This window comes from Lemur catta, chromosome 17 (assembly GCF_020740605.2).
Source record: "Lemur catta isolate mLemCat1 chromosome 17, mLemCat1.pri, whole genome shotgun sequence".
NCBI lineage: Eukaryota > Metazoa > Chordata > Mammalia > Primates > Lemuridae > Lemur > Lemur catta.
This window is the reverse complement of record NC_059144.1, coordinates 22304921-22317338: the sequence shown is the minus strand read 5'-3', so window position 1 is coordinate 22317338 and position 12418 is coordinate 22304921. Positions and strand designations below refer to the sequence as shown.

The window sequence follows — 12418 nt, the reverse complement described above, 5'->3', positions numbered from 1 at the left end:
ATAAAATATAATAAGGAAGTTATTTTATACCATTGTATAAACTGCATCCAAAATGTGTTGTTTAGTGAAAAACGGTGGAGAACACATGAATAAATGCTTCCTTTTTTGTTAAAGGGTCAAAATAAAAACCTATATTAAAGTTTGCTTATATACATATAACAAAATTGTGAAAGGATTCATAAGAAAGTAAGAGTAGTGTTTACCAATGGAAACTGGACCGCTGAGGGACAAGAATTTGAGGGAGACTTTTGTTGTATACCTTTTATATAATTTCTGGTATTTGAACCCTGTGACAGTATTAACTACCTAAAATTAAATTACAAAATGTTAGGAGAGTGGAGTACCTGAATATTCAGGAGCCGTGTATTTAATTTACCTCTTTGTAACCTCTTTTCCCTTAGTCCCTGGGGCTAATATCCTCCCCCTTTCTCTTTATCTTTGGGCTGGTAGAAGTTTCAACCCACAAGAAACATTTATTAGGTATGCATAAATTACAGGGAACAGTGCTAGGTACTGGGGCTCCCAAGAGACAAAGGAGAACAGGACATAGTCCTTGCCCTTGACATAGTCTAGGTGGATTTTATAAGTCTTTTTAATGGCTAGGAGAAGAATAATTTAAAAAAAAATGTTCTCCTCTCCTTCCTACTTCTTCTTCCCTCCTTATAATCTTGCAAAATGCTGGAATTATATTGGGATTCCTACTTAATTCCCCTCCCCCTCACTTGTAAAGCAGTTAAGGCCTGTGAGCTCAGAGAGTTTCCATCAAGCCCAGACTGGAGAGACCTCAGGGCAGGGCCAAGACTCAACCGGCTTCCCTTGGGCCCCTGGCATCTTGTTGAGGTTCTCAGACCCCTAGGATGCTACTGTGACTGTGGTTTCCGGCTTCCTGAGTTCTCACACTCAGCTTGTTGCTGCAGAGATCACACCCAGAGATCACACCGCGGTTCCTGCTTTTGGGGAGTGACATGCTCAATCTTGGTGATATATGGGGTCTGTGAGGGCTAAGGGGCTTGCTTTTCTGCTTTTTTTGTTTTCTCTTTTTCCCTTGGCAGACTCACTGTAAATGCCTTAAGTTGGCATAAGGATGGAGTACAAAGGTTTGCTGAGTAGAGGCTGAGAAAGATCAGTTTTCTAATGGACTATCCTATCTCATGTTCGGTCTTTAATTCTGCTTCTCTTTAGCTAGGACTATTTCAAATATACTGCACTATGAATCCAGTAAGAAAGCAATCAAGAAATCATTTTTATAGAACATTGTAGTTTACAATACATTTTCTTATATATTATTTGACTTATATGTGACAATTGTGTGAGTGAGGGTAGTTATCATCCCACTGAATTAAAAAAAGTGATTATGGGCTAGGCCCCATGGTTCACACCTATAATCCTAGCACTCGGGGAGGCCAAGGTGGGAGGATGGCTTGAGCCCAGGAGTTTGAGGTTACAGGGAGCTATGATGACGCCATTGCACTCTACCCAGGGCAACAAAGTGAGACTCTGTCTCCAAAAAAAGGAGGGTAAGAACTCTTCAATGCAGGTATTGAATGCTTCTTGTGCTACTGTATACCTTGTATGTATGTGGCATTTAAAAAAAATTTTTTTTGAGACAGAGTCTCACTCTGTTGCCCAGGCTAGAGTGCTGTGGCGTTAGCCTAGCTCACAGCAAGCTCAAACTCCTGGGCTCAAGCAATCCTCCTGCCTCAGCCTCCCAAGTAGCTGGGACTATAGGCATGCGTCACCATGCCCGGCTAATTTTTTCTGTATCTTTTTAGTTGTCCATATAATTTCTTTCTATTTTTAGTAGAGACGAGGTCTCCTCTTGCTCAGGCTGGTCTTGAACTCCTGAGCTCAAACAATCCACCCGCCTCAGCCTCCCAGAATGCTAGGATTACAGGCGTTAGCACTGTGCCCGGCTCTATGTGGCGTTTTTTTGCAGAGCTGTCATTTTATGGGATGGAACCACAGTTCTGAAATACAGTATTAGTAAGATGCCGGGGAGGAGGATCTTAAGGCAGAAAGTGAATACTGCTAAGGAGACAGTGGATTTTATTTTTTAATTTAATTTAATTTTTATTTTGTTTTAGAGATCTCCTGGAGTGCAGTGGCATGATAATAACTCACTGCAGCCTTTTTTTTTTTTTTTTTTTAGACAGCCTCGATCTATTGCTCATGCTAGAGTGACTTGGCATCAGCCTAGCTCAAAGCAACCTCAAACTCCTGGGCTCAAGCGATCCTCTTGCCTCAGCCTCCCCAGTAGCTGGGACTACAGGCACATGCCACCATGCCTGGCTAATTTTTCTGTTTTTAGTAGAGACGGGGGTCTCACTCTTGCTCAGGCTGGTCTCCAACTCCTGACCTCAAGAGATCCTCCTGCCTTGGCCTCCCAGAGTGCTAGAATTATAGGCATGAGCCACCAGGCCCAGCTGTATCAGGTTATTTTTGCCTGGTCAGCGTCAGTCTCCTCCTACCATCCACCCTTCTCATTTGGGGGAATACCCTTACGGGCAGATCATTCCTCTCTTCCTTTTCTGGCAGCCTGGACTCATCCATGTGACCCGAGATTGGCCAATGAACAGTGGCTTCTGGCCAAGACTTTGCCTCTCTCTTGAGTGACTCATAGATAAAGGGAAACTAAAATTGAATCTCAGCAGTGCTGTGTAGTGCTGCTGGTCGCACAGTGGCTTCTTGGTGGAGCTGCCCTTGAGCCTGTTTTCTAAGCCTACCCTCCTGTTGCACATCAGGGCCCTCAATACCCTTGTAATATATTTCTCTCTTGCTTATATTTGCAACAGTGTCAATGTTTGTACTGACAACAGAGACATATAATTTTAACTTAAAAACTGTGATTTCTTCACCAGTCTGTGAGCTTCTTGAGAACTGGGCCTAAACTTCATTCTGTTCTGTGAGGCTGATTGGGTGTCCAGCCCAATCCTAACTCTAAATACACGCAGGTTGTATAAGTGAAGACAAATGTTATATATGTATGGGACTACAGAGTGAGATTCTTGGCATTATTGTGGTTGTGGGGCAGAAAATTATCCATATACTACAACAGCCACTAACATCTGAGCAATTTCATATTATTAATAATAAACATAAACACAGAGGATCCTGGGAAGGCCTTTCTTCCTGTATTTCAGCAATTGACCAACTGGTTTTGATTTTCAGATTTAAAAAATATACGTAGAGACCGGGCGCGGTGGCTCACGCCTGTAATCCTAGCACTCTGGGAGGCCAAGGCGGGTGGATCGCTCAAGGTCAGGAGTTCGAGACCAGCCTGAGCAAGAGCGAGACTCCGTCTCTACTAAAAAATAGAAACAAATTATCTGGCCAACTAAAAACACATATAGAAAAAATTAGCCGGGCATCGTGGTGCATGCCTGTAGTTCCAGCTACTCAGGAGGCTGAGGCAGTAGGATCGCTTAAGCCCAGGAGACTGAGGTTGCTGTGAGCTAGGCTGACGCCACGGCACTCTAGCCCGGGCAACAGAGTGAGACTCTGTCTCAAAAAAACAAAAACAAAAACAAAAACGTAGAATGTTTCATGAATTTGCATGTTATCCTTTTGCTAATCTTTGTATTGTTATAATTTTCTTTCTTTTTTCTTTTTCTTTTTAAAAAGACAGGATCTATGTTGGCTAGGCTGGTGTTAGACTCCTGAGCTCGTGATTCTCCCACCTCCCGCCTTCCAAGTAGCTGGGACTACAGGCGCGTGCCACTGAGCCCGGCAATCGTAACAATTTTAATACAGTGTGTGTATATATATATATTGCCAAGTATTATTGGGAAAACTAGACTCTTATGGGGTGGCTGCAACTCCAACCTTGGTCCCTGGAGACAAAATACAGCTTTTTTTCTCAGCAGCAATTGGAATCCTTTCCTAGGAGTTAATGACACAAAGTTAGGGATAAATGAGCACAAAGGCCCTGAGGTGAGAGGGAAGCTGGCTTGAGGACTTGAAAGACGCTGAGAATGTGGGGGAGCAAGATGTGTGAGGATAAGGAGGCAGGTTAAGTCCAGATTTTGAAGAGCCTGGTATATAGTTTAGGTGAAGATTTAGATCTTAATCTGGAGAAGAGAAGGAAAGGTAGAGTATGGCGTTTTGAAAAGCTCTCGCCGTGTGTGAAGAATTGACTGAAAGAGGAAATAGTAACGGGGTGGAGGCCACTATCACCTTGGAAGTGGTGACGGTGGGATGGAGAGAAGTGGGAGGTTTTGAGATGCATTTAACAGGCAAATTAACAGGTGATGGGTAGTGTTTAGTCCCCGGCTTCGCGTAATCTCAGTGCATACGGGTGAGCAGGGACTTCGTGTTCCAGATGGATGGGGCGCCAGCCTGGTTCCCGCGCGTCAGGGCAGTGGGCGTGGCCTGAACGAGCCGTCGCCACGGTGACCAGGCGGGGCCGGGGGCGGGGCCGCTGGGGCGCTGCGTCACTCGGTGGTGGCGAGGGTGCGTGTGTGTGGAGGGCGGGGGATACGCTGGGCGCGTCCCGAGGGTCACGTGGTGCGCAGCACGCAGAGTCCTTCTGTCGGTTGGTCCGGGAGCGGCGCAGCTGGAGCGGTGCCGTGAGGTGAGCTCGCGGCGAGGCTCCGCAAGGCGAAGCCGGCTGGTCGGGGCAGGGTCGGGCCGGGCCCGCGCTGGGCGCGCGCCGTACGGGCAGGAACCGTGACGGACGCCACCGCTGCTCCGGTCCCCTGCCCGGCCCAGCTCCGCGCCTGGCCCCGCTCGCCCAGCCTGGAGGGAGGCCCTGGGACTGCTGCTGAGAGCGTGGCGGGCGTGCGAGTGGCGCCCAATCTTCGGGGCTGCCCGCGAGAGTGACGGCGGCCGCGGCCAATCAGCGCCGCCCGAGGGGGCTGGGCCGCGGGGTGCGGGCCCGGGGCGCGGAGCTGGCGGTGTTGGGGGTGGGGGATGAACGCTAGGGCCCGGGCCTGAGCTGTGTGGCTCTCGGGAGCCCCATCATCAGTTCCTACTGTTGCCTTGTGCTTTGTGAATGCGTTTTCTTTTATTGGGTCTTTTTTCCTATTTTGGGGAGCACACCTCTTTCTCAAGACCCCAAATATGGGAGTGTCCCCTTTCTCTGTAGTTTTGAAAATCTGGGCGGCACACCCCGTTTCCTAAGCTCCAGCCCTGGGATTGTGTCAGTTTGTAAAGCCCCCCCAAAGTGAGGCTGTACCCCTTGTCCCCAGCCCCCCAAACTGGGAGAGTACTCCCTTTTTCAAGTCTGCACTCAGAGTACGCATTCCCTTTACAGTGGGGGTTCACCCTGTTAATGGGTCCCTCAAATTTGGGGCCAATTAACCAAAGTTTTGGGATACTTTCTTACATCCCTGCAACTCTGAGGAAGAATCCCCCATTTCCAGGCCCCAAATGTGACAACATGCCTTCCAGAATTTCTTAAATTTAGGGGTCACTTCCTTTCTTCAGTCCTTCAGTTCTGAGGGTGCACCGAAAATGAGGTCCAAATCCTGAAGTTTACAGGCACATATTTTCAGTTTTACAAATAAGGGAATTCACTGCCTTCTTTCTATTCTTGGGGTTGCACTCTTTTCATGAGTTCCCCAAATCAAACTACCTTATTTCCTGGAGGAGACTCATTTTCATATCTGAGTATATTTGTTTCCTGTGCCCCCCAAATGTATGAAATGCACCTCTTTTAGTTACACAGCTCTCAGAGTCCAGCCACCTTCCAGGTCCTTTTTAAATCTGGGGGATACACCTTTTTCCTGAGTCCTCTCATTCCCAGGTGGTGGGTGGTCTGTGGTTGTTGATCATGCGTTCCTACCATTGTTAGCTTTTCTGTCATCCAAGACATTTTCATTCCTCAGTTTCCTTCCCTCTTTGGAAGCACATTCCCCTTTAGGTGCTCTCCCAGTCTGGTCAGTGCACCCATTTCCTCTTCCTTCCTCTGCTGAGTATATATCTTTGTTCAGCACAGCACTTTCTCTCAGTTTTATGTGGCCTTTTTTTCTGAGCACACTTCCTATAGTCACATCTCCTAAATTCTCCTCCCCTCAGGGGAGGTACCCTCTCCTACAGGGGTGCTTGCACGTTGTTTTTCATAAGTCTATTTTATCTTTTATCTTTCTGCAAACAGGAACTCTTCTCTCCTGGTTTGCTCTGTCCGCAAGCATTTTTCTAGTTTCTGTCTTTGGACAATGTTCTGCTTACTGAGTGGCTGTAGAGATTTCCCCTTTTCTTCCTCTTGTGCTGGAGGTGGCCTCAAGTCTAGGACTGCCTGGCCCCCCAGTGCTGGAGTCAGAGTGGAAAGGAACCTATCTGCATTTCTTTGGTTAATCACAGGACTTAATTGTCCTGGTGGTTTGCTTCCTATAAGATTCTATTTAGGTAGGTACTGTTTTCTGCTTTGTTTTATCTCCCTGTAGTGGGGGAAGAAATTCTCAAGAGATTTTCCTAGCACCGCTTCTAGCCCAATGGGCTTCTTACTACCTTTTATCTAGAAAAGAAGTCATTTGGAGGAATCCCTTGGGCACTCTTTTTGTTCTTGCCCCTAGGGTATGGGTGGGGGAATTTATGTCCTCTGGTCATCCTCTTACATATTTGCCAATCTTTGTCCCCAACCTCACTTTTAAAATCTACAAGTAGGCCTGGTGAGGTGGCTCATGCTTCCTCCTAGCACTCTGGGAGGCCTGAGCTGGAGGATCGCTCGAGGGCAGGAGTTTGAGGTTGCTGTGAGCTAGGCTGACACCAGGGCACTCTAGCCCAGGCAACAGAGTGTGAGATTCTGTCACAAAAAATAAATAAATAAATAAAATAAAAATAAAATCTATAAATATCTGGAACCTCTTGTCTTTTAAGAGCTTAAGTAGGTTCTTTCTTTTGTGTTTCCCTCTGCCTTTCCAGATCTTATTCAGGGCTTCTCAGCTGAACTCCCAATCAGATTAATTACTCCACAGCTGGAATTCCAAGTGTTTAGGGGATGATGATACCTTTGACCTTTCTCCCCTTTGGGAAGTACTTGAGTGTGCAGCTGCATGACTCCTCAGTGGGGGAGAGAGTTTGGATCTGAGAAGCTACACTAATAGGGCAAACCAGGAAAATGCTGCATTTTCAGGACTGAGTCCTTTTCTGATCATCATTTGGAAACTGGATGTTTGCTCAGCACCTGCTTTTTGGGGATGCTGGGTGGGGGGGTTCATGACACTCCTAGGTATCAATCTGTAGAAGTTAATGGGGCTTGTGGAGAAGTGCTCTGAACTCCATGTTGGAACTTGAATAAAATTAACAATTATTGTATTTTTCAGAACAGCTAAGCTGTTTTATATTTCATGTGCATGAAAGCCCTAGAACTAATTGTGTTATTTCAGGAAGTAAAATAGATCCTGCATTTAGATCATGTGGTCATTAGTAAGTACCAAATTTATAAAAAACATTGGAAATCTATATGAGCAGTACGTAATAAAATGTGGTATGCTGAAAGTGAACAGGTACCTTGTCTCTTTATTTGGCTGTTTGATACTTTATCTGTGTACTGCTGTACAGTGCACTCTTAAAGTATTCTGTAACAGCACTCTCAAACTTGACTGTGGGTACAAATCACTTGGGGGTCTTGTTAAAATGCTGATTCTGATTTCGTAGGTCTACAATGGGACCTGAGTGTCTGCATGTCTAATTTGCAGGAGATGCTAACATTACTAAACTGTACCTTGGGTAGTCAGGTTTCATGCACAAAGTCCAAGATTTCTCTGTGAAAATAGGAAAGTGGTGGTTAGCCTTATGCTGGGGTATTGTTTTTCATTTTATTTTTTAACCAGCTATATATCCCTTAAAGCTTATACAAGGATATTGTCCCCTTCTGAGGACTATTAATTACATCTATTCTAGCATTTACCTTTTTAAACCATAGCCAAAGCTTCTACAGGAGTTTGGTTTCTATGTATATGATCAAGTTTAAATTGTTCAGTATTTCTTGCTTAAATATGAACATAATTCTTGACATAAATCATTGTAGTAAATACTGCACAGCCAGCTTGTCTCTCTGGTTCCTCACCTCTCATTCTACCATGAGTAGGGAGTCTGAGCTACCCCAAATCAGCAGGGTCACAAGTGCTGCAATTTCCAAGGAGTCTTTCCTGGTTTTCTGGGTTCTGGAAATGGACCTGGGAAAGGCCAGGGTAAAGGGCAGTGCCTGGACCTTGAATGGAAACTATTGGCTTGTCTCTAAGTGGATGTTCCAGAAAGGTAAAGGCTGGTGGGAAGATGACATTCTTTGATGGGGATCATGGCTAATGATGATCTCTCACATACCTAATCTATTCTGAGTCTCAATTGGGTTTTTCCTTTCTAAATGTTATAGATCATCTGTACCTATTTCCTTGGCTGTCACCTGTCATGGCCCTCTTCCAGCACGATCTTATTGCTAGCCCTAATCAGGACAAACCTGAATGACTGGGCTATTTTGTGTTCCCAGCCCTCTTCCCAGTCCCCTTCCCCCACAATTCTTCACATAAATGTCATATCCTCTTCAGTAATGGATTTGATCTGGATTTGGCCCTAGTCCCAGCTCCTCCACTCTCTGTGAGACCTCGGGCAAGTCTCTTGATGCTACTGGGCCTAGTTCTCCCCATTTGTAAAATGAGGAGCTAATTAGCTTCAAGGTCTACTCTGTTCTGAGTCTTTCTTAGTACCTTGCTTAGAAACTCAGTTGTCTGTGGGAGCTTGTATCGGATCTCGTTTCTTTCACATGCTCTGTTGGGCAGCTTGCCAGTCACTCCCTTGTCCGAGTCACTTCTGCCACTCTCTTTTCTAGCTGAGGCAACCAGCTTGTCTTCACACACAGCTTCAGCATTCTTACGCCTTCAGGTCCTCTGTCAGTTCCATGCTTTGTTTCATTCAGAACTACCTGAAATTCTCAAGTCGTGGCTGAGTTCTCCATTCAATGTTAGCTACTTTCCTGCATCTCTAAGAGGGAGGCTGTATTTTGTATGTACCTTATTTACTTGTAATATGATATGACTTTTAAAAATGTTTTCCTCTCCTTTACACCCCAGCTTTCTTTTTTACTTTGGATTAGCAGGGCAGGTGGCATGAAATTTAAAGGTGAAGTAGGTAGTTTGTCTTTGTCTGGAATTTGGGGAAAGTGAGATGTAATGCTTTTTTTTTTTTTTTTTTTTTTTTCTTTTTTGAGACAGAGTCTTGCTTTGTTGCCTGGGTTAGAGTACCATGGCGTCAGCCTAGCTCGCAGCAACCTCAAACTCCTGGGCTCAAGCAATCCTACTGCCTCAGCCTCCTGAGTAGTTGGGACTACGGGTGTGTGCCACCACACTGGCTAATTTTTTCTATTTTTAGTTGTCTGGCTAATTCTATTTTTAGTAGAGGCGGGGGTCTCGCTCTTGCTTAGGCTGGTCTGGAACTCCTGACCTCAAGCAATCCTCCCTCCTGAGTGTCCCAGAGTGCTAGGATTACAGGCGTGAGCCACCATGGCCAGCCAAGATGTATTGCTTTTAATCCATTTCCCTCAAGATCTCCGTCAGTGGGAATCAGTTACCTTGTATTTCTTCCTGGATTTTAAAAGTGCTTAAACTCCCTATCTGAAATTTAAAAGTGTATCCTAACAGCAAATACCACTTAAAAGTTACTTCCAAATGCTCTTCCTCCTAGGAACACATAGCCACAAAACCAGACAAGAAATTGCTAAGGATAATGATAAGAAGTCTAGATTTCAAATAACTTCACAAATGAGTAAAACTAACAGTTCTTTGAGAATACATGATTATACTCAAAGATAGTTACTGGCTTGGTAATCAGGACTCAAAGATGTATTTAACCTCTGGAATTTTCTTCCTTCCTAATCTTTCTAGGAAGTAATATGGGGGACGTTTACATTTTTCTTGATAAACATCCTTTAAACCAAAATGTATGCTTAATCAGTGTCCTTGACTAGATTGGGAGCTTGGAGCTTGGAGAAAGGGAGGGTACTGTCCTTGTCTTATCCGTCTTTGTCAGCAACTGCCCCTTACAGGTTATTGACTGACTAACCATGTGATAACCTAATGAAAATTGAAACCCTGATTTGTAATAATACTTTTGACAACTTAGCTAGACCTTGGGCTGGGTCTTTAGCTCTGGAGCTTGCTTTCTTTGGCCAAATGATGGAACTAATGTGCTTGCAGAAATTCTGTAAAATATTGATAGCCTGATTTGAGTCACCAAGTATAAATAGGACGGTTTTATAAAAGGGAGGTAGAATTTGAATCAGTGAATTTTGGGGAAGGAGGGAGGGGAGGGGAGTGGGGAAGGATTGAAACAGGTTTTTATTTGGTGACCATTTATTTCATGTCAGGAACATAATCCTAGGATTCTAAAGGCTGACTCCTAGGCATCTGAGTTGAGTATTTGGGCTCTGTCTTAGCAGAGACCTGATTTTCAATAGGTCTCTTTCCCATATGGAAAAAGTCCTTGGCTAGGTGGATTGACGTGTCTTCCTTGCTGCTACAGGTGCACAGGTGTTTGGATTTCTTGGTTGTGGAAACTTGGCTTGGAAATATCCTCATTTTACAATAATGATAACTATAGCTAGCATTTTTTGAACATTCTCTTGAGTCTCATTGAATCTTTTTTTTTTTTTTTTTTTGAGACAGAGTCTCACTCTGTTGCCCGGGCTAGAGTGCCGTGGTGTCAGCCTAGCTCACGGCAACCTCAAACTCCTGGGCTCAAGCAATCCTACTGCCTCAGCCTCCTAAGTAGCTGGGACTACAGGCATGTGCCACCATGCCTGGCTAATTTTTTCTGTATATTTTTAGTTGTCCATATAATTTCTTTCTATTTTTAGTAGAGATGGGGTCTTGCTCTTGCTCAGGCTGGTCTTGAACTCCTGAGCTCAAATGATCCATCCACCTCAGCCTCCCAGAGTGCTAGGATTACAGGTGTGAGCCACCTCGCCCGGCCTGAATCTTTAGAACTGATCTATTACTCTCGCCTAATAGAGAAGGTAACTGAGACTAAGTAACTTGTCCAAGGCCAGTTGTCTAATAAGCAGAGCCTGGATTGGAGTCTAGGTTTTTTGGCCTCTAGTCTCAGTGCTCTTGTATCATCCTCTCTACAGCGGCCTTACTTTTCCCTCTAGAAGTTTGAATTAGTCACTTTTAATTACAATATCAAACAGGTGGAACTGAGGTACTTTGCCACCCTCACCCCAGATTTCATTCCTGAACCTGCAGACATCCTTTAATTGTATAAGGCCAATCATCCCAGTTCAGGCTGCCTTTCTGCCTTTCTTTTTTTTCTCTTCTCCAATTTTTTTATTGTGGTGAAATGCACAAATGAAAAATTTGTCATCTTAAGCATTTTTAAGTGTACAGCTCAGTGGTATTAAATATTTTCATAGGGCCAGGTACAGTGGCTCACACCTGTTAATCCCAGTGCCTTGGGAGGCTGAGGCAGGAGGATGGCTTGAGGCCAGGAGTTTGAGACCAGCCTGGACAACATAGTGAGATCCTGCCTCTACCAAAAAAAAAAAAGGAAAAAAAAGGAAATAAGCCAGGAATGGTGGTATATGCCTGTAGTCCCAGAATCTTGGGAGGCTGAGGCAGGAGGATTGTTTGAGGCCAGGAGTTCAAGTTACAATGAGCTATGGTTGGGCCACTCTACTCAAGCCTAGGTGACAGAGTGAGACCTTGTCTCTAAAAAAATAAATAAATCACTACTTTCATAATGTACAATAATCACCACTGTCCATCTCCGTAACTCTATTTTTTCTTTTTGAAACAGAGTCTCGCTCTGTTGCCCGGGCTAGAGTGAGTGCCGTGGCGGTAGCCTAGCTCACAGCAACCTCAAACTCCTGGGCTTAAGCGATCCTACTGCCTCGGCCTCCCCAGTAGCTGGGACTACAGGCATGCGCCACCATGCCGGCTAATTTTTTTCTATATATATATTTTAGTTGGCCAGATAATTTCTTTCTATTTTTAGTAGAGACGGGGCCTTGCTGTTGCTGAGGCTGGTCACGAATTCCTGACCTCGAGCGATCCACCTGCCTCAGCCTCCCAGAGTGCTAGGATTACAGGCGTGAGCCACCACGCCCGGCCCTCCATAACTCTTTTCTAATTGGAAAACTGGAACTCTGTACCCATTAAATACTAACTCCCTCTTTTCCCCTCCTCTGAGCCCCTGGCAGCCACCATTCTACTTTATGTCTGTATGATTTTGACTACCTTTGTTCCTTTCTTGAGGCTCCCGGGCATGGCTGGTTTGGGCTACTTGACTGTCCCTTGGTCCTATGGAATGGTGAATGCTGTCCAGTATGCTTTAATGAATAGGAAATTGGTCATGCTGTGACCTATATGAAAATTAGACATCTCCCGTTAAGAAAGGCAAGATAAAGAGGCCACCTTTCATGTCCAGGCTGCATGGTATGTGCTGGTGAGGACCCGGAACTTGGAGGTGGATTTTGAGCACCAGCAAC

The 12418-nt window shown here is 45.0% G+C and overlaps 1 protein-coding gene across 3 annotated transcripts in view; it reads left to right on the top strand.

Moving 5' to 3' along the window:
* Nucleotides 1–4473: 4473 nt before the first annotated feature.
* Nucleotides 4474–12418, top strand: part of PHF20 (PHD finger protein 20) — a 108498-nt gene continuing 100553 nt past the window's right edge. For 2 of the 3 annotated variants that reach the window (XR_006729488.1, XM_045528674.1), the window contains exon 1: nt 4506–4570. The gene's annotated coding sequence lies outside the window, so the exon portion shown is untranslated. Of the gene's footprint in view, nt 4571–12418 lie in introns of all 3 variants that reach the window. The other variant, XM_045528673.1, reaches the window with a different exon arrangement.